The sequence below is a fragment of the Periophthalmus magnuspinnatus genome, chromosome 18 (genome assembly GCF_009829125.3).
Source record: "Periophthalmus magnuspinnatus isolate fPerMag1 chromosome 18, fPerMag1.2.pri, whole genome shotgun sequence".
Classification (NCBI taxonomy): Eukaryota; Metazoa; Chordata; class Actinopteri; order Gobiiformes; family Gobiidae; genus Periophthalmus; species Periophthalmus magnuspinnatus.
In genome coordinates, this window is record NC_047143.1 from 25,986,282 (window position 1) to 26,007,985 (window position 21,704).

General features: G+C 42.6%; 1 protein-coding gene across 1 annotated transcript in view; it reads right to left on the minus strand.

Moving 5' to 3' along the window:
* Window positions 1-21,704, minus strand: part of LOC117385935 (pyruvate carboxylase, mitochondrial-like) — a 683,990-nt gene that overhangs the window by 572,209 nt on the left and 90,077 nt on the right. The window lies entirely within an intron of this gene.

Genomic DNA, 21,704 nt, shown 5'->3' on the forward strand with positions numbered 1-21,704 from the left:
CCCGAGGTCGTCCAGGAAATCGTCTCATCGCACGAGTTTAAAGACGGAAGTGAGATATCGAACGGACAATATCGACTGATCCTGTATCGACTGAAAGATATAGACTGAATCGATAAACAGAACCGATATCTGATCCGTCAAAATGTTCAGTATCGCATCACTCAGCTGGACATTTATCAATCAATTCAACTTTATTTTTCCCAATGGTCCACGTTATATAAAGGCACACACACACACACACACACACACACACACACACAAACACACACGTACAGTTACACACTCAAGCATCTTACTACATAGAAGTACACAAGTGAATACTGTACATACTTCTGCTCACACATGTACTCCAGTATAAACATGACACTGTGAAAAACATGGACATTTTTCCCCTTTAAAAAAAAATCTCAAACATGAAATGATCTGATCCCCAGCGTCACGTGAAATCACAGCTGCACTTTTGTCACGCACAAAGTGTTTTACTCATAAATGTGTCACTGTAAACACGTTTTAATTTAATAGGACAGGCTGGATTAAAGTTCTGGATTAAAGTTCTGCTTCAGCCGATTCCTTCTTTTGGTTAGAAAATGTGTTTATATGATGTAAATTATGTCAATTTGTGAAAAATATTAACCAAAATGGAGGAGCTGGAGGAAGTGTCTGGGATGAGGGAAGTCTGGAATGAAGAAAGACAGGGATGATGGGAGTCTAGGATGAGGAAATCTGGAATGAGGGAAGTCTAGGATGAGGGAAGTCTAGGATGAAGGTAGTCTGGGATGAAGAAAGTCCAGGATGAGGGAAGTCCAGGATGAGGGAAGTCCGGGATGAGGGAAGTCCGGGATGAGGGAAGTCCGGGATGAGGGAAGTCCGGGATGAGGGAAGTCCGGGATGAGGGAAGTCCGGGATGAGGGAAGTCCGGGATGAGGGAAGTCCGGGATGAGGGAAGTCCGGGATGAGGGAAGTCCGGGATGAGGAAATCTGGGATGAGGGAAGTCCAGGATGAGGGAAGTCTGAGATGAGGGAAATCTGGGATGAGGGAAGTCCGGGATGAGGGAAGTCCGGGATGAGGGAAGTCCGGGATGAGGGAAGACCGGGATGAGGGAAGTCCGGGATGAGGGAAGTCCGGGATGAGGGAAGTCCGGGATGAGGGAAGTCCGGGATGAGGGAAGTCCGGGATGAGGGAAGTCCGGGATGAGGGAAGTCCGGGATGAGGGAAGTCCGGGATGAGGGAAGTCCGGGATGAGGGAAGTCCGGGATGAGGGAAGTCTGGGATGAGGAAATCTGGGATGAGGGAAGTCCAGGATGAGGGAAGTCTGAGATGAGGGAAATCTGGGACGAGGGAAGTCTGCTTAGACAGATGCCCCCCCGACCCAACCCCGGATAACAGGGGGAAAAAACTGATGTATTAAACAAAAATTAAACAAAAAAACTCATTCCAACAATAATGTGACAAATCTGTAAATCCAAACCTCATCAAAAATGGTCCTATTTTTGATCTTCCGGTTTATTTTTCCTTCCAAACTGTAAACTCTCTCACTTTCCTTGTCAAACCTCACACTCTCCTTGTGTACTTATATCACACTCACTCTTGGCAACGCAACATATACACAAGTGTCGATTAGTAACTCTACACTGAAACCTCACACTCCCGTCTTCTCTCCGACTCGTCACGTCCGCTCTTAATGCAGCCGGAATTACACAGAGGAATAGCCTTCAGGATTTAAAGAGACTCTTTTTTTTATCAGTTTCTTGTAATGCCATAATGAGCTCATTAATCAAAAGCTGACCATTACAAACTCGTCATTATAAAACGCTTTTTCAGCACTGTCTTTCTGCACAACCGTCACCATGACAACTGCCGCGGTCCTTCAGAGACGCCGGACGATTACCACGAGGCTTAACGTTAACGTGATATCTGTGATTTATTTACTCTGACATTTTACAGCAGTCGACACGGAAAAAGAAAAAGGACAGAAGAGGGATGAGATACGACGCATGTTTCGTTATCCAAACATAATTTAAAGCGTAAATCTCTGCGTCGTTACAACAGGCTCCATTAATCTGTTTGTCCTGGCGGCTGGAAAAGGTGAAAAGTGTAACCTCGGTCCCATTTAGCGCCTCGACTCAAGAGATTTAAATCAATTCAGTTTTTTTTTTTTTAAAGACCGAAATTACAGCAGCCGTCGCCTCTTTGGGCTGAACATGAACTGATTTAACTCAAAGAGAAAACAAGCAAACTGAGAAATGTCCCACAGCGCCCCCTGTACTGAGACCCTCCTCCTGCAGGACGCACTGTCCCACAGCGCCCCCTGTACTGAGACCCTCCTCCTGCAGGACGCACTGTCCCACAGCGCCCCCTGTCCTCAAACCCTCGCTCTCAGTAAGAAAAAACTAAAAAACAAACAAGTGAGAAGAGGAGAAACCTCGAGGACTAAACCAGGACTAAACCAGGACTGAACCAGGACTGAACCAGGACTAAAACGGGACTGAACCGGGACTGAACCGGGACTGAACCGGGACTGAACCAGGACTTAACCAGGACTAAACCAGGACTAAGCCAGGACTAAGCCAGGACTAAACCAGGACTAAACCAGGACTAAACCAGGACTAAACCAGGACTAAACCAGGACTGAACCAGGACTAAAACAGGACTGAACCAGGACTGAACCAGGATTAAAACAGGACTACACCAGGACTGAACCAGGACTAAACTAAGAACTAAACCAGAACTAGACCAGGACTAAACCAGAGCTTAATGAGGACTAAATCAGGACTGAACCGGGACTGAACCAGGACTAAGCCAGGACTAAGCCAGGACTGAACCAGGACTGAACCAGGACTGAACCAGGATTAAAACAGGACTACACCAGGACTGAACCAGGACTAGACCAGAACTAGACCAGGACTAAACCAGAGCTTAATGAGGACTAAACCAGGACCAGGCCGCCAACTTTAGAACAACAACAGTACCACAAACAGCAAACTTTAGACAAAACATTCTCTCACATTCATTCACTCCTAGAATGTTCGTCAATAGGGCATTAAACTTTGGTGTTTTATTGCTTAATAAAGATACAGAACAGTGTGGATTTTTACTGAGAACGGGCTCGCCTCTCAACAGATCTGACCTCCAACTTGAAACGCTATCGCTCGTCTCCATGGAGCTGGATAAACCGAACGCTGGACTTTGAAACAAACCATCTCCTCGGAGTCAAACCCTCCACCGGAAAAGCTGCGTAGCGCCCTGAGATTTGACCCCACAACCTTCTCGTTACTGCGCGTTCACCTTGTCCTACTACAACTTCAAACGCAGCCAAATCCTCCCGACTTTGCGATAAAATAACCACGTTTTAATTAGCGCAGAGCCGTGTTTTCGCTCAGCCCTCAAAGCGACGACGTCCATTCATTATTTTCAGCAGATAAAATACAGCGCGTTTGTTCAGTTCATAGATATGTTCTGTTTAACCACATAAAAGACGAGTGTTACTGCGTCGAGTAAATTAATTCTCTGTGGTATAATCATTACTGCATCTCAAGATTCCTACCCCCAACGTAAATCCCAACACCGGAATGTGATAACGCACACTCTGTTTCTCATCAATCTATACAGTGCAGCAAAGGAGGCGGCAAACAACAACTTCACGACGCACTCAAACTCCCAAACACGGCTTATAACCTACAGGCGAACAGTGCAGAGAACGAGGTTAAAGGTTAAAGGTCGAAGAGTACACAAAATGGATTATCGTGAGCTGTAAGACATGTTATAATGCCGTTATCGCCGCAAAAAAACAGACCTGGAGTTGTGTTTTGTTTCATTCACACGTTTGCGCAACTTTTTATTATTCGTCTGTATCATCCCCAAAGCTCAAAATGCACCGTTCCACCTTGTGATGTCATCAAGTGGTAGTTTTGAAGTTAACAGCTCCTTTTTACCTTTAGTTCAGTAGAGGAAAAATGGAAATTCCAGTAGCGGAAATGATCCAAATGATTCCCAGAAATGAAAGTGTGTGGAGTGGAGCACTTCCTGTATCGCCACTCGATGACATCACGAGGTGGAACAGGGCGTTTTTTCGTGTGTTAAACGTGTGTGAATGAAAGAAAACACAACTTCGGGTCTGTTTGTGATGAGGAAACATTAAAAACAGCCTGGAAAATAATGTAAAATGGGCCTTTTAATCCAACTATTTATATTTACAGGGCCGTCTAAACTAATTTTGGGGGCCCGGGGGAATAAATCTCACATGGGGCCCCCCTCCAATATAAATGCATAGTAAGAAACTGTCCTCGGGCCCAGGACAACAGCCCCTTTTGTCCCACCTGTCGACTCCCCTGTGTATATAGAGTACTTCACTTTATAAAACCACAGCGGGGCACTTCCTGTATCACCACATGACATCACAAGGTGGAATGGAGTGTTTTTTTTTCAGTTTGAGAGAAGAACTCCGCTTAAATCTGCAGGGTTTGTGCGTTAAACATGTGTGAATGAAACAAAAAACACAACTGCGGGTCTTTTTTTGACGAGGAAACATTATAAAATATCAGAAAATAGTGTAAAACGAGCCCTTTAAGTGAATCACATGAGAAGTTTACGCGATAAAAAAACAAAAAACGCTTAAACAAATTCAACCGTTGATTATGGCAATGAGCTCTGATTGGCACCAAAAACGCTCCCACGATTTACCCAATCACGCGGCTCCTTTTAGTTTCCCAGATCATCACTGATTGTTTTAATCAAGCCTCACCTGCCACGTTACAAAATGAACAAAATACTGGAAGAGGAAAAAGAAAAACAAAATTAGAGACATTGGCAAATAACAACTTTACCTAAAACGGCTCACTTCATTTTGCAAGTCACAGGTTTAGAAAAAGGACAGAAAAACAACAAGATTTTTCATCCCGAACTTTGGAAAAGGATTTTTAAAAACAGGAAACAGTTAAAGAAGCGCAGTGTGGCTTTGTCTGAATGTTACTGGAAATGAGCCAAATCAAGTAGCAAACCCAGGTGTTATATTTAAAAGGACAGAGCTAACCTGCTAGCCGTCACGTTCCAAACAGGAAGTGATCATAGGCGCATATCCGGCTCCATCGACTCTCGCTCCAATTCACTTTACATTGAAAAACTGTCTCCATTTTGGTCTTAAATGTTCGTATTAACCCTCTACATGATCCTGGGGTTTTTATTTTGAGTTTATTTAATTGTCTTTTTTTTTTTTTTAAGTTATTTTGAGTTCTTTTTTTTTGTTTTGTTTTGAGGTTTTTCCTTTATTTTATTTTATTATTATTTTGAGTAAATTTTTTTTCTTTTTTTGTTATTTTGAATTTATTTTTTTGTTTTTTTGTCCTCTCTCTGTCTCTGCTGCTTCAGACTCATTTTGGTCTTAAATGTTCATATTAATCCTCTACATGATCCTGGAGTTTTTATTTTGAGTTTATTTAATTGTCTATTTTTTTTTTTTTTTTTTAAGTTATTTTGAGTAATTTTTTTTTTGTTTTGAGGTTTTTCCTTTATTTTATTTTATTATTATTATTAGTTATTTTGAGTAATTTTTTATTTGATTTTTTTTTTGTTATTTTGAATTTATTTTATTTTTCTATGTCTCTGTCTCTGCTGCTTCAGACTCGTCATTTTGGTCTTAAATGTTCGTATTAACCCTCTACATGATCCTGGGGTTTTTATTTCACTATTGTGTCTGTAAATCAAAATATAAACATTAATAACAGACAAATCCGGCGCCTTTCCCTGAGGTCACTCTCGGTAGCGTTAGCAACAGGTTTGATTGACAGCGTTGCTAAGTGGTTGCTATGGGACTGCGGATGGAAAGTAGCAGCAGCTAAATCTGGTACAAATCATCTCTTCTTTTGTACGATTAATTATTTTGTACATGGTCCCTGACAAATAACGAAGAAAGAAAGAAAATATATTTATTAATTTATTTATTTATTTGATAGGGACAAGGCAAAGTAATGAACATCAGTAGAAAACAGATGTAAATATGCCGAATTTTTGCTACAAAGCTAGTTAGTTTTCATCCATAGCCCCTCGACAGGCTTCATTTTGGTCTTAAATGTTCGTTTTAACCCTTTACGTGATCCTGGAGTTTATTTGTTCACAATTTTATCTGGAAATCAAGATATGAACATTAATAACGGCGCCTTCTTTTCCCCGAGGTCATTTCAGTTAGCGTTAGCAACGGGTTTGATTGACACCGTCGCTAAGGGCCCGCTCCCTGTTAAACCATTGGTGCGGGCGGGAAAGGGCGTTACCCTCAAACAGCCTCGCTCCTGATTGGCTCTTTGGTTGCTACGATACTCCCGGTCGTAAACTCCGTGGGCGCCGTCGCACTCGCTCAGTCCACTTCTTTATACATTCCGTGTTTGTACTAATCCTCCAGGTGTTAATTTGAACACCACATTCTCAGTTTCGAGTTTCGCAAACAAATTTAAAATCTTGTTGACGCGTTAGTAAAATGTTCAAACTCAGCTCGGTTACTAAATAAAACATTTCATACTCGATACAGACGGGAACGCTACGGCGATAATAAAACAAGAAATATAAGAAATGTAAAGCTCCCTGATCCACTCGGTCCTCTGTGAGCGCAAAAGGAACATTTCCACACACAAAAAAACTCGGACAGACAAAAGGAATCAGCTCCAGACCGTCTGAAACCGTCTGTACATCTGAATAATTTACTAGAAATTTGAAAAAGCACGTTTTATATCATCAAGTGTGTTCTGTTTCAAAGTAAAACGTGCACATAATGATCTTTAATATTTGTTTGGACTGTGTGTTCTATTGCTAATGTTAATAAACTGCTGGTTTTATAGCGTCATCGTGATGAAATGTGTATTTTTATGTGTATTTTTATGTGTATTTACCTGCACAGATAAAGTAACAGTAGGTAAAGTGACAATGTTTAAATCCAGGCTCCAAACTGTTGTGTTCATCTGCGCAAACGACTGAAAAGGGTTTTATTCTGCTTCTTCGTGTTCATTTTGTCATTATTTATGTTTTGATTAGTTTGTATTGTGCTTTTGTGCTGTTCTTAATCTTACAAAAGAAAAGATGATTTGTTCAGAATAATCATTTGTACACGGTCCCTGACAAATAAACAAAACTCCGGTTGTTACTCGCGATTTTCAAGCACCAAAAACAGCCCCGATTCGCCGTATTTTGTGATATTTGGAGGCCGACGCTGACTCCGGCGTTGAAAATGCATTAGCGCTAACATATGGCGGCGTAGCAGAGATTGTAACGCAGGTGTTCTCTTCACAAACACTTGAAAGTCTATTGTGAAAGTTAGACTAGAATAGTATCAGCGCGGCCCTCTCGTCCATCGGTCTGTGGCAAATTGGATTCAAAGGCCCATTCCGGCCCGCTCCGGCCCACATTAATCAGTGACTGGTTCATTTAAGCACAGTTTGGTGAGCAGCGGGGGGAGGCTCCACAGGACAGAGGGCGTTAAAAGGACGACAGGGTTTAGGGCGACTCTGGGACCCATCGCCTGGACAAACCCAAAGCCCCGGATCAAAACATAAAACAAGAGCCGCTCAAAATGGCCGACACTTCAATGACACAGCGGAAACAGAAAAGTTTGTGTGGAGACGACGACTAAAACTACTACTACTACTACTACTGCAACTGTGACCACGACTACTACTGCAACTACTACTACTACTGCGACTACTACTACTACTACTACTACTACAACTACAACTGTGACCACTAGAACAACTACAACAACTACTACTGCGACTGCTGCTGCTACTACTACTACACTACTACTGTGACCACTACAACAACTACTGCAACCGCTACTACAACAGCTACAACTACTACTGCGACCGCTACTACAACTACTACTGCGACTGCTACTACTACTACAACTGTGACCACTACAACAACTACTACAACAGCTACAACTACTGCGACTGCTACTACAACAACTACTACTACTGTGCCCACTACAACAACTACTGTGACCGCTACTACAACTACGACCACTAGAACAACTACTACAACAGCTACTACAACTACTACTACTTCGACCGCTACTACAACTACTACTACTGCGACCGTTAGAACAACAACAACAACTACTGCAACTACCACCAATACTCTTATACTTCCTTTATAAATGTAATTTACCAGAGTGCAGTATTCAGACTCAGATCAGTCACTTATTTTTTTGCCAAAACTTCAGGTAAAAATCAGCGGTTTAATAAATATATTTATTAGGAGTTAAACTAAATCCATCTGTTGAAGACGATGTTTTGTGTCTCTAAAGCGAAAACAATGATCCACGGGTGTAATAGTTTATAATCTGCTCATTTTAAATCACAATATTCATCCTAAACGACTTAATCAAAGAAACAAATCTGCTAACGGTCGCCGTTGGCCGCTCCTTTGGATAACAGTAGATTTTATTTTATTTTTTTCATTTGTACCGACGTGAACACACAACACTGCCCAATCCTACGAGTATCACTTAAGAAAATAAAACTGGAGAAAAGTAAGGTGAGTTTAGTGCAGTGGGCGTAAACCAGGAGCGGCGAAAATAGACTGATCAACAAAATGGCGTCTTGAAAATAAGCGATTAAAGATTTATCAGACATGAACGAGTCCAAAAAGAACTTGAGAAGGTCAACGAGAAGGAAAGAACTACAGTGTGAGTATACAGAGATGGTACATTAGAGTATTTTTAGTTTATTTTTTTAAATGTTTTATTGCATGTACCATTTTCCTTCTGGTCTTTAACTGTGCGGCGCAACACTGGAATTTCCCCACTGTGGGACTAATAAAGGCAGACGTTATCTTATTATAACGTGGCAAAAACCTCTGAAAAGTCCATTTTTTAGCACAGATCTGGCGGCGTTACTTTTACAAAACACATCAAATCCCGATATCTGACGCGTTGGTAGCGGCTCGTTAGCAGCAGCAGGTGACGCTCGCACATTTACAGACGCGGTAGTACGAGTATTTCTCCTTGACGGACCATTTTTCCCTCAACCTACATCTGCTTTCGAGTTTTCCAGCAGCAGCACGTCCTTGTTCACGCCATAGTTCATTATACGGTGTTTTTTTTTAGACCGATGCCGCGTTTACTCGTGCGACATTCGGTGATCGATGTGGTCGCGCCGGGAGAAGGTTAAGAGCAAGTCGACTCGGGCTGAAAATTAGCAATTTACTTTACGCCGACGTGAGCGCGAGTAAACGTATACACATGTCGTCTAAATGATGTGTGCTGGAGCGTAGTAGTCGAGTGTGTGTGTGTGTGCGTTTGTGCGTTTATAGGAGACACGGACTTTATTCAGGGTCATTATTTAAATATTAATCATAACATTGTTTCATTTCGTACAGACTCAATTTCTACACAAAAGATAGAACGGACAGTTTTTGCGCGGCTCCCGAGGATAAGACAAATACAGAAAATACACTTTAAATAATGGTACAGAGTGGATATTTCAGGCTGGAGTACGAGTAATACAGGGGTGTCCAAACTCACCCTGATCTTTCTTTGAACCATTAATATTAAACGCACATGAACTGTTTAATTATTTTTTTACGTTTTATTGCAACTGGCTTTCACCTTTCAAAAGCAAAATGAGTTATACACAGATTATAAATATGAAAAAGTGAAACGTTTAATCTGTGGTTTTGATTATCACAAAATTAATTCACTGCGATTTTCACATTTATTCACCAAAAAAATGACTGGACTGAAACTGTAGTAAATGGGCCTGGTCTGGCTCAAAGACGGTGGTTTGGACGCACAAAACGTCACAGGTGAGTCAGTTTTGTCCTCGCTCGGTTCTTGTTAAAGTTCATAATCGAGAACTAAACAAACTCAGCATTTTCTTAGCAAATGTTCAAATTTGTCGTCTTTATCCAATTGCTGTTAAAAGTCAGTGAGAGCGCGACCTCGGAGCACGGCCTGGATCTAAATGTGTATTTTACATTGGTCAACAGTGCAACAGGCCACACAATTATTTTTATTCCTGAGGCTGTGGGCCAGTGGACATTTGTACACGGGCCGCAATTGGCCCCCGGGCCGGACTTTGGGTACGCTTGGAGTAATATTTTAAATGTTTTGAAATGAACAAAATGGACTTTTCAGAGCTTTTAACCATCGTATAGTCGTAAAAAGATTAAGTTTAAATCTGTCAACTGGACCAAACGTTGCAGGAGTGAAGACGTGTCTCTGCTCGTCCAAGTGTCTTCTTCAGTTGTGGTCAGTTTACTCCTGGACACCGACTTATTTCTGTTTTGAAGGGAGGAGCTAACGACACTGAAACAGCCATTGTCTCCAGATTTAGCCTTAATGACCCTATTCAACCTGTACTGGTGGCCTATTGTTCTCTTTGTTCCTGTTTGTTTTGGGTCTTAGGACAGAGTTATAGATCAGTATAGTGCATTTGTTCCTCACCCTCTAAAGATGTTTTTGGATTGTGCCTGTTTGAATAATCTTTAATACGCTCATTTATCGCTTACAGTTCGTCCAAAACGCCGCTGCCCGACTTTTAACAGGAAATAAAAAACATGAACACATCGCTCCAATTCTTGCTTTTCATTTTAGAATTGATTTTAAGATTTTATTGTTTGTTTTTAAAGCTTTGAATGGACCGGCCCCTGATCACATCTCAGACCTCATCCAAATTTACACTCCGGCTCACACTGAGGTCCGAGGTCCAGCTCCAGCTCGAGGGGCCTAAGACGAGACTTAAAACCAGAGGAGACGGAGCCTTTTCTGTGTCTGGTCCAAAGCTCTGGAATGTTCTGCCTCGTCACGTCAAAACAGCGCCCCCTGTGGAGAGTTTAAGTCTCGTCTTAGATCCACTTTTACTCTGTGGCTTTTAACTCTGCGTGAGTCGAATGATCCTCTGTCTTTTATTGATTTGTTCCTTTTGATTTTATTTGCTTATTTTATTTGGTTTTATTGCTTTTATTTACATATTTATTATTTTATTTTTGTGATTTGATTCTAGTTCAAATGTTGATTTACTGAATTAGTTGTTTTTATTTATAATGTTTTTGTGCAGCACTTTGGAATCTTCGTTTGTGAAATGTGACGTATAAATAAAGTGGATTGGATTATTTTCAAGACGCCATTTTGCCGATCTTCCCGTTTTCACCTCCACTGTGACGTACGCACTTCGTTCTTTAGTTTTATTATCATTTTTATTAACGGTGATACTCGTAGGATTCTGCAGCGTCGCGTCGTCATTTTGGTACAAATTTTTAAAAACCTGCTGCTCTAGTGCGACGTGGATCTGTCCATAGGGGGCGCCGTCAGCTCCCGTTGGACACGTCAGCGGATTTGTTTCTTTTATTAAGTCGTTTTAGATGAATATTGTGATTTAAAACGTCCAAATTATAACCGAACGATCCACGAGTGTCAGAGATTGTAAATAAACAGTAAAAAAAAAGGAGAAAAAAAAACTTGAGTCGACGCACTACAACTTTGAAAGAAAATGTGTTTATGTAATAGTTTCCTATTTAATTCCAAACGGCTCGTACAGGATGTAGTAGTCGTACACCTGTATTTCTTTAAATGTGCACTGGAATGTCCCGCAGTATGGCATTACAGCTCCCATCTTTCATGAATTCCAAAGCTGGACGTTTTTATTTACTCGGTTTTGGGGGTCGCTCGCTCGTCTCCAGGGAAATTGCCAAGTTTTAAACCGTTTCGTGGAGCTTTCCTGGCAAAAAACATCATCTCGACTGAGGATTTAAGCGTCCGGACTCTACCTAAAAACACAAAAAAGTCATCGGCAGTCGTAAAATATAACGTGAAATATACCGTTTATCGCATTAACGTTATAGAATCCCAAAGGACCCGTGCGTCTAATGCCCCTAATAAACGTTTCCAATACAAGGATGTGCATATGGTGTAAAAACGACAGCCCAAATGTGTGTATTTCTGAAGTAGTTGTGTGTTTGGGCATGAGAGATCCTTTTTAATGAGTCTCCACGGTGCGAGGCAGTGGGGAGCTCCAGATGCCATAAATGGGACTAATTTCTCTCCACAGACCGGAGCGCCGCTGATTCAAACGTGTCTCAATGTTTCACCAGACTGAATCGATACTGGAGGGTTTCTGAGGACAATGATCAACGTCTCTGAACCCGGCGTTTATGAAAGCTCGCGTAAACGTGCAGCCCCGAACGCAACAAAACACAACAAGAGAAGGATTTTTTTTCAGTTTAAAGACCAGACCCCATCTAAATCTAAAGACGAGCCGCACCGGAAATGATGTAGGAAAAGGACGTTGGGCTGTTTTGCCTCGGAAAAACGGAATAAATTTCAAGGATTTCAAGCTAAACTGGATACTTTGGAGGCACAATCGCAATTTAAGAGTTTTTCAATGCGGATGTGAATGATAGGGATGTGAAATTTACACTTGAAATAAATAAAGAAAGAAACACGGAGCGATATGGTTTTTTTTCCATGGCAGATGCTGAGACCGATGGCTGATAACCACTCGGGATGATATTTACGGAAGATTTTGATTATTTTTTCCAAATTCTGTCATTTTATTTTTCTGCAAACTTGCCCCTAGCACTTTTTTTTTTACCTATAAACGAGCTGTAGTCATGTTTTGTGCAGTTATCTCTGTTTTAAAGTGTTCAAATAAAGCTTTGACTGCATGTTTTCGGCAGCAGCTCAGAATTAAATCTTGTCCTGTGCTGGAAATTTAACGTCGATGGTCGATACGCTAAAAAGTTCAAATAATATAGTTCAGTGATGAGCCATTTTAGAGCATTTTACAACACACTGTCATTGTTCCAAGACCCATATTTTGTGAACACCTTGACTTACATAGATGTTGGTGTCCTTCATTATACATTGCTAATTAAACAGTTAAATAAATACATTTCAGTCTCACGTCGCCCCCTGGTGCCGTCTCCTCCAACTACGGGAAACTGGCCCAATTGATCTGGACATATTTTTTACTACAAACTGAAGCGATTCTACTTTTATAACCTGAATAACATCACGTTGCATCATGACACAGACCTAAAATAATCTTCCAAGTCGTATTAAAGGTACAATGTCTGTCAAACCGGTGTTAAATTCATCGTTTGACTCCCTGTGGTCCTCCTCCCTCAGTAAAAAAAAAGTTTGGACAGTCCCGATTTAGAACATCAGGAATTCTACATTTACCTTCAAGTGAGAAGTGATCAGACCGGACCCCCCGAGTGAATTAAATACAATCACTGTGATACTTTGGGATGCATATAAGAACAAGAAGTGCAAAAATTATATATACATGGTATAAAGCACATGTGTCAAACTCAAGGCCCGTGGGCCAAATGCGGCCCGCCACGTCATTTTATGTGGCCCGCGACAAAGGAAATTAAAAGGTATGACTGTGTTAAAATGTCAGTTTATCATTAGATACAGAGTTACACTGCGATTTTTTCATCTCTATGCAAATCCATATGCGATATTTGAAACTTGAAGATGCAATAAATATAGAAACGGTTAATTAACAAGATAAAAACAAAATTACATTAAGTTTGGGTACATTTAGTGACATTTATCTTACAGTTAGTTACATCTGGCCCTTTGAGAACAACCATTTTGCTGATGTGGCCCTTTGTGAAAATGAAATAACCTCAACTATTTCAACAAACTGGAGAATCTTTTGCTGGAAGAACATGATCAGTGATGCTTTTTTAATTTTTATTGTGATGAAAAATCCATCTGTGGATCAACTGTCAGAATTTTGGGAGACTTTACGCAAAGAAATGGGGAAAATAATTGCGTACACACGATCAAAAACATGCAAAACGATGGATTTTGGGCAAACCACTGACGTACACGTCCGAAAAAAGTACTTTTATTTAATCAGGATATTGTCTGTAGCATCAAAAAAAGGTCACAAAAAGAAAAAATATGAAGAACGTTGAAAAAAATGGAAACAGCTGACAGATTGTTCAATGTTATGTCTTTTTAAAACAATAAAATACAAGTTTAAAAATAAAACGCTCAGTTCTTTTTTATATATAGTACAAAATGTGTGTGTATAATGAAATTTGTGCTGATGGAATCTGCAATTATTGTACGGAAGGAATTTAAACCTGGACGGGATTATTTATCATTTTACTTTTTATTTTATTTATATTATTTACTATTATTATTACTATATTTTTATTATTACATTGCATTATTTCTATATATTTATTTTGTATTAATTTGTCTTTAATGTGTATTTATTATTATTATTATTAACTAATTCTTGTCTTTATGCCCATGGGAGAGTTAAAAAAGGGGAAAAACGACACAACACACAAAAAAAGTTTAAAAATAAAAAAACCTGCCCTGTTTTTAATGTTTTATATGGACTTATATCGTCATTTTTTTGTTTGTATTTGTATTTTAAACTGAGCGCACATGAAAAAGTCTGGGTTTTCTCACTGGTTTCCCTTTTTTAACATAAAGAAATGAATATCACTCGTTCTTTTGACAAACTGATATTTCTAGACGTGTCAAAACAAACCCAAAACGCAGCGATTTAAGCATAATTCAGATTTTTGCAGAGTTATTTTACACCATTACTAACCCCATTAACTAGTTTGGGTCTGGATTCCTTCGCTAAACTGTGGGATGTTGCCAGCGCTGATAAATTGGACCATTTTAGGAGCAGTAAAGTTGGCATTTTTGTGATGCTTTTTAGTTGAGTTGTGTGGTAGTTAAAGTCTGGCACTTTTAAACGTGCTTAAACCCGTGTTTTATCCGTCCAATCCGCGACTGTAATGGAGAAGCTTCGTTTCTGCCTCTTTCCTGACATGTTTTCAGTCATTTGCCGTTTCAAATCGTCATCTCACGATCGTATTTGTGCGTCTAATTCTTTGTCTAGCTCCAGTTTCTTGCAGTGTCTGGATATTCTCCCTGGAAAGTGTTCACAGCAGCTTATAAAGTCTGGCAAAAAAAAAAGAATCTATCACAGAGATGGAGAGGGGCAGATTCAGGCATAAAGATCAAGATCACAAAGAGAATTTGTTTTTGTTTTTTTCCACAATCGATGTGCTCCAAGTCTCTGTGAAATCTACTGTCGACTTCAGCCACAGTGGGTCTGATAAGGAAATGTGCTGTGAGAGGAAGTGATGTCAAAACTGCAGCATGTATAGGCTGAAGTAACCCCCGATGTGCTAGAAGTAACCCCCGAGGAACTAGAAGTAACCCCTAAGATGCTAGAAGTAACCCACGAGGTGCTAGAAGTAACCCCCAAGGTGCTAGAAGTAACCCCTAAGATGCTAGAAGTAACCCCCGAGGTGCTAGAAGTAACCCCCGAGGTGCTAGAAGTAACCCCTAAGATGCTAGAAGTAACCCCAGAGGCTAGAAGTAACCCCTAAGATGCTAGAAGTAACCCCTAAGATGCTAGAAGTAACCCCTAAGATGCTAGAAGTAACCCCTAAGATGCTAGAAGTGACCCCCGAGGCGCTAGAAGTAACCCCTAAGATGCTAGAAGTAACCCCTAAGATGCTAGAAGTAACCCCTAAGATGCTAGAAGTAACCCCTAAGATGCTAGAAGTGACCCCCGAGGCGCTAGAAGTAACCCCCGAGGCGCTAGAAGTAACCCCCGAGGCGCTAGAAGTAACCCCCGAGGCGCTACAAGTAACCCCCGAGGCACTAGAAGTAACCCCCGAGGCACTAGAAGTAACCCCTAAGATGCTACAAGTAACCCCTAAGATGCTAGAAGTAACCCCTAAGATGCTAGAAGTAACCCCTAAGATGCTAGAAATAACCCCAGAGGCTAGAAGTAACCCCTAAGATGCTAGAAGTAACCCCTAAGATGCTAGAAGTGACCCCCGAGGCGCTAGAAGTAACCCCCGAGGCGCTAGAAGTAACCCCCGAGGCGCTAGAAGTAACCCCCGAGGCACTAGAAGTAACCCCTAAGATGCTAGAAGTAACCCCTAAGATGCTAGAAGTAACCCCTAAGATGCTAGAAGTGACCCCCGAGGCGCTAGAAGTAACCCCTAAGATGCTAGAAGTAACCCCTAAGATGCTAGAAGTAACCCCTAAGATGCTAGAAGTAACCCCCAAGGCGCTAGAAGTAACCCCCGAGGCGCTAGAAGTAACCCCCAAGGCGCTAGAAGTAACCCCCGAGGCACTAGAAGTAACCCCTAAGATGCTAGAAGTAACCCCCGAGGTGCTAGAAGTAACCCCCGAGGTGCTAGAAGTAACCCCTAAGATGCTAGAAGTAACCCACGAGGTGCTATAAGTAACCCTGAAGATGCTAGAAGTAACCGCAAAGGTGCTAGAAGTAACCCCTGAGATGTTAGAAGTAACCCCCAACGAGGCTGAAGTAACCTCTGAGGCTGAAGTAACGTCCAAGGCAAGAAGAAACCTCCATGACTAGAAGTAACCCCCGGGGCTGAAGCAAACCGTAAGGCTGAAGTAACCCCTGAGGCTGAAGTCACCCCTGAGGCTGAAGTCACCCCTGAGGCTGAAGTCACCCCTGAGGCTGAAGTCACCCCTGAGGCTGAAGTCACCCCTGAGGCTGAAGTCACCCCTGAGGCTGAAGTCACCCCTGAGGCTGAAGTAAACCCCCCCAAGGCTAAATGTAACGCCCAAGGATAGAAGAAACCCCCAAGTGAAAATGACGAATAGCCCACTCTGTGTGTGAGTCAAAGTGAAGGCAAAATATCGCATCATATTGTGTCACTAAAAATAATGAAAATTGTTCCTATTTCACATTATAATGCAGTTACTTTTTGTTTGTTGTTACTACACAACACATATATATTTAGTCATGTACTTTTTATTTGTAAAGTACTTTAGTCCAGGTATTTAAACAGAACGGCAACTGTGAACCTTTAATTTCCTGAACTCACACAGTTTGATTAAAATTATGATCACATTTATTCAGCTCGTCATTGAAATCCTGATTTCAAAGAGAAAAAGCAGAGTTAATATGTTAATATGTTTTATTAATAATGTTTTGTAACACACTGCAGTAAATTAGACACTTTGGTCCAGGTTCTGCAGGTAAAACAAGAAACACGTCACAAATCTGTTCATTCTATTTAATCACAACATTTTAAAGTCGAACGCGGCAAAAACTGACAAATACTTTATTCTGACCTCTGTTTTAACGTTTCCTCGTCAAAAACAGACCTGGAGTTGTGTTTTTCTGTTTCATTCTCACATGTTTAACGCACAAACACACCTGCACATTTAGGCTGCGTTTTTCTCTCAAACTGAAAACGCTCTGTTCCACCTTGTGATGTCATACAGTGATACAGGAAGAGAATGGTACTTTTAAAGGGCTCATATTACGCCGTTTTCTGATCTGTTCTAATGTTTCCTCGTCACAAACAGACCTGGAGTTGTGTTTTGTTTCTGCAGATTTAGGCTAAGTTCTTCTATCAAACTGAAAACACTCCGTTCCACCTTGTGATGTCATCATGTGGTGATACAGGAAGTGCTTCTCTGTGTTTTTAAACTCCACACACCTTCATTTCTAGAATCATTTGGATCGTTTCAGGTCTGGAATTGCCAATCTCTACTGAACTAAAAGGTAAAACGTAGCTGTTAATTTGAAAACTACCACTTGATGACATCACAAGGTGGAACAGAGCGTTTTGAGCTTGGAGTAATCCTTTATTATTAGTCTGTCTACATCTTCAAACATGTGTGAATGAAACAAAACGCACCCCCAGGTCTGTTTTTGATGAGGAAAACACTTTATAACGCGGCTTAAACCTCACAAGAATCCATTTTGCGTCTTACAGGACCTTTAATCAGCCGATGGCGCCGTACGTTTTCTCATTTCTCCAGAGTTGCACCTTTTATATTAAAAAGCTGATCACATTACAAACTGCAGTGTTCAGGTTAAAGCTGCGTAATGAATCACGTTGATTGTGATGTCAATTATCGCTGTGTTCAATTTAAAAAGAGTCGTAATCAAATAATACAAATAATACGTTTGGATATGGCAGCGCCCGGGAAACAAACAGCGAAATGTAGAGCTGCTTTAAGGTTTTTAAAGGGCCTATATTACACAAAATTGACTCTTGCAAAGCTCAAAATGCTCCGTTCCACCTTGTGATGTCATGAAGTGGTAGTTTTCAAATTAACAGCTACATTTTACTTTTTAATTGAGTACACATTGGCAAATCTAGGGCTGAAATGATCCAAATGATTCTAGAAATGAAGGTGTGTGGAGTTTAAAAACACAGCGGAGCACTTCATGTATCACCACACGATGACATCACGAGGTGGAACAGGGCGTTTACTCAGCCTAAATATGCAGGGTTGTGTGTTAAACATGTGTGATGAGGAAAAAACATTAGAAAAGATCAGAAAATAGTTTAATTTGAGCTTTTTAATGTAATTTACAGGGCCGTTTACACAAATTTGGGGGCCCCGGGTAAGAAATCTCACATGGCCCCGCCCCCTTTAATATAAATGAATAGGAGGAACGTCAAACTCTGGGCCTTTAAGACACTGAGTCCCGGGACCACAGTGTCTTTTCTCCCCTGTGTGTGGACTACAGCGTGCTTCATTTTGTCCAGCGATTGCTCTGTGCCTGATTTATGGCGACGGCGCTCGCCCTGCACACACATTAGGCTGCGAGCTGCTGACCAGAGCGTCTTCACCTCCAGATGTGAGGGGTAATTAGCTCCAGGAGGACGCTCGTGAGGCTCTCCATCAGGTGAGAGATGAGTCAGACGCTTTATTTATGCCTTCGGCGCTCACGCCTCGGAAACGAAGAGCCAACGCCACCGAGATGTTTGGATTTTTCTAGAGAATATCGGCCCGTTTGTGTCGATAAAAACGGACATTTTAGATCAGGTTGTGCTGTTAATCGGATTTTAATCGCGATCTAATGAAGTCGCTGATTTTTAATTTTTTTTATGTAACTAAAAAAACTAAAAAAAACAGCTGATGTGTCTAATCTCAGCTCTAATCTGTAACTTTTCTGGTCGTGGGTGCGTCACCATGGAGACAGTGGACAAACGCTCTACACCAGCCGACCTACTGATCAGAAGGTTGCCGGTTCGAATCCGGCTCTCGACGTAAACATCATTAGTCGAGCGGTTGGATCCACCGAGTTAAAAGTTGCAGGTGTGATTCCAGCTCAAACACATGAACGCTGTTGTTGTGTCCCTGGGCAAGACACTTAACCCAAGTCGCTCCCAGTGTCTGTGTCCTGAAGGTGGAAAAGCGTGATATAAAAATGTGACGGTGGACCATATCTACGTTCATGAGCTTTAGTAATGACCCAAAGGACAAGATAAAGTGTAATTGCATGTCCACTGCTGTAGGTGGCAGTAGTGCTCTCATTGTCAGAGTGTGCACAGGCCCTAGACCACAGAGCGAATACTACGGCGTGTACGAGCACAAACCCGACACTGTAGAGAGAACGTACGCAGCAACGAGCAGGAGAGAGAACAGAGACACAGGACAGTGGACAAGAGACACTTTTACTGAAGAGACACTAGAAAAAAATGTAAACAGGGATGAAAAGAAAGGCGGAGACAGACGGAGGTGAAGGCGGAGACAGACGGAGGTGAAGGCGGAGACAGACGGTTCCTCCCGGTTTGAAAAGCTGTGTCCTGCAAAACGAGCTCATTGCATCATTAATCCTGACTTCATTTTGATAAAGAAAAAAAACTAAAAAACAGGACAAATTGTTTTATTTTTGTCTTGTTAATGTTGCTGATCAATTAATTTATTTTTATTTATTGATTTTATTTAATTTTAATGTGATATTAAATTTTAATGTATTATTTTGATATTTATTAAATTTAAATCTATTAAATTGATGTTTATTTAATTATATATATTTTTATTTGATATTTAATTAAATTTCATTTTATTTCATTTTTTCAGTATCAAATGGTTCAATCTGTTCAAACATGTGTATAGTTCAAATAAGGATAGAAAATATATGTATGAATTTAAAGGAAATTTATGCATTTTACAAATAAAAAAACAATGTTATTAAAGTGAACGTTGTAACTCATGAATAGAGTTACAACGAGGCCAGTTACGTCGCCCGGACTGGCGTTACCGGGGCCCCACCCTGGAGCCAGGCCTGGGGTGGGTGCTCGGCAGCGAGCGCCTGGTGGCCGGGCCTTTCCCCACGGGGCCCGGTCGGGCCCAGCCCGAAGAAACGACGTGGGGCCGTCCTCCCGTGGACCCACCACCTGCGGGAGGAGCCATGAGGGGCGGGTGCGGAGAGATCCGGGCAGCAGTCGAAGGCGGGGACCTCGACGACCGGATCTCCGGACATGGAGACTAGCTCTGGGGACATGGAATGTCACCTCGCTGGGGGGGAAGGAGCCTGAGCTTGTGCGGGAGGTTGAGCGTTACCGGCTAGATATAGTCGGCCTCACCTCCACGCACAGCTCGGGCTCTGGAACCCAACTTCTTGAGAGGGGTTGGACTCTCCATTTCTCTGGCGTTGCCCGCGGGGAGCGGCGGCAAGCTGGTGTGGGCTTGCTCATTGCCCCACAGCTCAGCCGCTGCGTGTTGGGGTTCACTCCGGTGAACGAGAGGGTCGCGTCCCTGCGCCTTCGGGTCGGGGACAGGTCTCTCACTGTTGTGTCGGCCTACGGGCCAAACAGCAGTGCAGAGTACCCGGCCTTCTTGGAGTCCCTGGGAGGGGTACTAGACAGTGCACCAACCGGGGACTCCGTTGTTCTCCTGGGGGACTTCAACGCCCATGTGGGTAACGACAGTGACACTTGGAGGGGCGTGATTGGGAGGAACGGCCTCCCCGATCTGAACCCGAGCGGTGTTTTGTTATTGGACTTCTGTGCTAGTCACAGCTTGTCCATAACAAACACCATGTTCGAGCACAAGGGTGTCCATCGGTGCACATGGCACCAGGACACTCTAGGTCGGAGGTCGATGATCGACTTTGTTGTCGTGTCATCTGACCTTCGACCACGTGTCTTGGACACTCGGGTGAAGAGAGGGGCTGAGCTGTCAACTGATCACCACCTGGTGGTGAGTTGGATCCGCTGGCGGAGGAGGAAGCCGGACAGACCTGGCAGGCCCAAGCGCATTGTGAGGGTCTGCTGGGAACGTCTGGCGGAGCCCTCTGTCAGGGGGGTCTTCAACTCCCACCTCCGGGAGAGCTTCTCCCTGATCCCGGGGGAGGTTGGAGACATGGACTCCGAGTGGGCCATGTTCTCCACCTCTATTGCCGATGCGGCTGCTCGTAGCTGTGGTCGTAAGGTCTGTGGTGCTTGTCGCGGCGGCAATCCCCGAACCCGGTGGTGGACACCGGAAGTAAGGGATGCCGTCAAGCTGAAGAAGGAGTCCTATCGAGCCTTGTTGGCTCGTGGGACTCCTGAGGCAGCTGATGAGTACAGGCGGGCCAAGCGTGCCGCGGCTCGGGCAGTCACAGAGGCAAAAACTCGGGGTTGGGAGGAGTTCGGGGAGGCCATGGAGGAGGACTATCGGACGGCCTCAAAGAGATTCTGGCAAACCGTCCGACGCCTCAGGAGGGGAAAGCAGTGCTTCACCAACACTGTTTACAGTGCGGGTGGAGAGCTGCTGACTTCGACTGGGGATGTTGTCGGGCGGTGGAAGGAATACTTTGAGGATCTCCTCAATCCCACTGTCACGTCTTCCGAGGAGGAAGCAGAAACTGGGGACCCAGAGGCGGACTCGTCCATCACCCTGGCTGAAGTCACTGAGGTGGTTGGCAAGCTCCTCGGTGGCAAGGCTCCGGGGGTGGATGAG